Source organism: Trichechus manatus, unplaced genomic scaffold (assembly GCF_000243295.1).
Source record: "Trichechus manatus latirostris isolate Lorelei unplaced genomic scaffold, TriManLat1.0 scaffold00106, whole genome shotgun sequence".
Lineage (NCBI taxonomy): Eukaryota > Metazoa > Chordata > Mammalia > Sirenia > Trichechidae > Trichechus > Trichechus manatus.
The window spans coordinates 234,561-239,055 of NW_004444042.1; positions in this window are offsets into that span (position 1 = coordinate 234,561).

Below are 4,495 nucleotides of genomic sequence, written 5' to 3' on the forward strand. Positions count from 1 at the left end.
TTATCTGCCGAACTTGGGATTCGTCGATCTTCACAGCCTGTGAGCGGAGCCCTGCTCTCTGACCTGCCAATCTTGGGTTCACCAGCCCCTGCAGCTACATGAATCAGGAGAAACCTTGTGGTCTTGACTGCTGATCTTGGAATTCGTCCAACCTTCACAGCCTGTGAGCGGGAGCCCTGCTCTCCAACCTGCTGATCTTGGGCTCGCCAGCTTCTGCGGCTGCATGACTTAGGAGAGGCCTCTACCCTGATCCATAGACTTGGGACATTCTAGCCTCTACAATCGTGTGAGCTGTTTCCTTGATATAAATCTCTCTATATATATATATTCATATGCTTTACTGGTTTTGCTTCTCTAGAGAACCCAGCCTAAGACACTGTGAAATCTAGACTGCAAATTATCTGTTTCCAAAGTACAATGGTGGAACAGGCACAAGGTAGACATTTCCATTACAAGCGGGAGAAACTGGAGGGAAAGAAGGGATAACAGTCACCAGGCAAGTCCAAACCCCAGCAGAACAAATTACATTAGTTCTCAAGGCTTGAAAATAATCATCTCTCCTTTGAGACCATCAATCAAATGCCCTGCCCTCCAGGCTCTGGTGCTGGACAAGCCATCTAGACTCTGGGCGGAGGCCCCTTGACCTTCCAGGCCCACTGGGATGGCAGCTCTGCTCCTTCAGCTTTGGGATGCCACCATTCTCCTAGGCAAACCCCCCCTCAACCCTGGCAGGCTCTGTTCTTCTGCCTCTTCGGTGTAGCAGCCCTGCCCCCTCAGCTTTGGGCAGCAGCCCCATCCCCATGGCACACCTTAACAGCAGCCCCATACTCCAGAACCAAGCTGGGGAAGATTTGACTCTTTGAAACGTAGGAGGCTGTTTCCCCACCCTTTGAGATCCAGGAGCCTGTGGCTCCACCCTTTGAAAATGAGAAGGCCCTCCTTCCTGTGCTCGTTCCAACAGTTCTGCTGACCTCCCAGCTACTCCAGGGATGGTTATTTTCTTTTTGTGGAGGAAGACAGAAGTAGCTCCTTTGGCCTGTTTCCTGCCTATAGAATTCCAAGAGACAGACAGTTTTTTTTCTGTTTGTACTGTCTCTGACCCCTTCAGTCTAAGCTAATGGGTTTTCTGCTGTGGTAGTTTCTTAGATCCATCAGTCACAGGCTTAATCTTTTTAACAAAAGATTGTGTAGCCACGTCCTTGCTGAACATTCTAGGACATGTATCCTTAGTCTGTACAACAGAATTTTCCAAATCTTTAAGTTCTGTTTTCATTTTACACAATTCAGTTTTAAGTCCATCACTTTCCTCTTGCAGTTTACTATAAGCAGCAAGGAGAAACCGCATGAGCCCTTTAAGATCTTACCCAGAAATCTCATCAGCCAGATATCCAAGTTCATCACTTACAAGTCTGTCTTCCAGCAAGCATTTGAACATGATTCAGACAAGTTCTTGCAACTGCACAAAAAGCATCGCCCTTCCTCCATTGTCCAATCACATGTTCATCTTTTCCTTTTAAAGCCTTACAACATTTAACATCCACATTTCTAGCAACATGCCATTGCTGGTGCCATATATATTCTCTAAGACAATAGAGCCTTTCTCTATAGCTCTCCTCACTTCCGAGTCTCACCAGAATTGTCTTTGACATCTGTCTTAGTCATCTAGTGCTGCTGTAACAGAAATACCACAAGTAGATGGCTTTAACAAAGAGAAATTTATTCTCTCACATCCAGTAGGCTACAAGTCCAAATTCAGGGTCTCAGCTCCAGGGAAATGCTTTCTCTCTCTTTCGGCTCTGAAGGAAGGTCCTTGTCATCAGTCTTCTGCTGGTCTGGGAGCATCTCAGCACAGAAACCTCAGGTCTAAAGGAAATGCTCTGCTCCCGGCACTGCTTTCTTGGTGGTATGAGGTCCCCAACTCTCTGCTTGCTTCTCTTTCCTTTTATCTCTTATAACAGAAAAGGTGGCGCAGGCCACATCCCAGGGAAACTCCCTTTACATTGGATCAAGGATGTGACCTTAGTAAGGGTGTTACAATCCCACCCTAATCCTCTTTTACATAAAATTACAATCACAAAATGGAGGACAACCACACAATACTGGGAATGATGGCCCAGTCAAAATGATACACACATTTTTTGGGACATAATTCAATCCATGATAACATCCATAATTCTACAAACAGTCTTTTCAAGGCAATCTAGACTTTTACTATTAGGCATCTTAAAACCGTCAGCCTCTACCCATTACCCAATTCCAAAACCACTTCCACATCGTAGGTATTTGTTAGAGCAGTACCTCTACTTCTCGGTACCAAATTCTGTCTTAGTTATCTAGTGCTGCTATAACAGAAATACCACAAGTGGATGTGTTTAACCTACAGAAATTCATTTTCTCACAGTTTAAAAGGCTAAAAGTCCAACTTTAGGGGTGCCGGCTGTAGGGGAAGGCTTTCTCTCTCTGTCAGCTCTGGAGGAAGGTCACTTTTAGCTTCTGCTTCTGGATGATCTACATGTTCCTTAGTATCTCTCTTCCCCCATCTTTGCTTCCTAGCTTGCTTGTTTAACCTCTTTTATATCTCAAAAGAGATTGACTCAGGATACACCCTACACTAATCCTCCCTCAACATAACAGACAACCAATTTCCAAACGAGATTACAAGCACAGGCGTTGTTGTTGTTAGCTGCTGTGGAGTTGGTTCCAACTCACAGTGACCCTATGTACGACAGAAGGAAACACTGCCCAGTACTGCGCCATCCTCACAATGGTCGCTATGTTTGACCCCATTGTTGCAACCATTCTGTCTATCCATCTCTTTGAATGTCTTTCTCTTTTTTGTAGACCCTCTGCTTTACCAAGCATGATGCCCTTCTCCAGGGACTGGTCCCTCCTGGTAACGTGCACAGTAGATAGGATGATGTCTCACCATCCTCTCTTCTAAGGAGCATTTTAGCTGTACTTCTTCCAAGACAGATTTGTTCGTTCTTCTGGCAGTCCATAGTATAGTCAATATTCTTCTCCAACACAGTAATTCAAAGGCATCAATTCTTTTCGGTCTTCCTTATTCATCGCCCAGCTTTTGCATGCATAAGAGATGATTGAAGATACCATGGCTTGGGTCAGGTTCACCTTAGTCCTTAAAGTGACATCTTTGCTTTTTAACACTTTAAAGAGGTATTTTGCAACATATTTGGCTAGTGCGATACATTGTTTGATTTCTTGACTGCTGCTTCTGTGGGCATTGATTGTGGATCCAAGTAAAATGAAATCCTTGACAACTTCAATATTTTCTCTGTTTATCATGATGTTTCTTATTGGTTCAGTTGTGGGGATTTTTGTTTTATGTTAAGGTGTAATCCACTCTCAGGGCTGTAGTCTTTCATCTTCATCAGGAAGTGCTTCAAGTCCTCTTCACCTTCAGCAAGCAAGGTTGTGTCATCTGCATATCACTGGTTGTTGATGAGTCTTTCTCCAATCCTGATGCCACATTCTTCTTATAGTCCAGCTTCTAGGATTATTTGCTCAGCGTACAGATTGAATCAGTATGGTGAAAGGACACAACCTTGATGCATATCTATCATGATTTTAAACCACGCAGTATCCCCTTGTTCTGTTCGAATGACTGCCTCTTCGTGTATGTACAGGTTCTTCATGAGCACAATTAAATGTTCTGAAATTCTCATTCTTCACAATGTTATCCATAATTTGTTATGATCCACACAGTCGAATGCCTTTGCATAGTCACTAAAACACAGGCAAACATCTTTCTGGTATTCTCTACTTTCAGCCAAGATCCATCTGAAATCAGCAATGATACCCCTTGTTCCACATCCTATTCTGAATCCGGTTTGAACTTCTGGTAGTTCCCTGTTGATGTCCTGCTGCAACTGTCTTTGAATTATCTTCAGCAAAATTTTACTTGCGTGTGGTATTAATGATATAGTATGATAATTTTCACATTCTGTTGGATCACCTTTCTTTGGAATGGGCACAAATGTGAATCTCTTCCAGTCAGTTCACCAGTTAGCGGTCTTCCAAATTTCTTGCCATAGATGAGTGTGTGCTTCCAGTGTTGCATCCCTTTGTTGAAATATCTCAACTGGTATTCCGTCAATTCCTGGAGCTTTGTTTATCGCCAATGCCTTCAGTGCAGCTTGGATTTCTTCCTTCAGTGCCATTGGTTCTTGATCATATGCTACCTCCTGAAATGGTTGAATGTTGACCAATTCTTTTTGGTACAGTGACTGTGTATTTCTCTCATCTGTTTTTTTTTTTTACACATATTGTTTTATGACATTGGTTAAAACCCCACGACATGACAACACTCTCCCTTCTTGAACTTGGAGGACCTTTTTTTTGTGTGTGTGAAAATATACATAGCCAAAGATACACCATTTCAAAAATTTCTACATGTACAATTCAGTGACATCGATTACGTTCTTCCAGTTGTGCTGCTATTCTCACTTTAGATGAAGGTTTACAGAACAAAATAGTT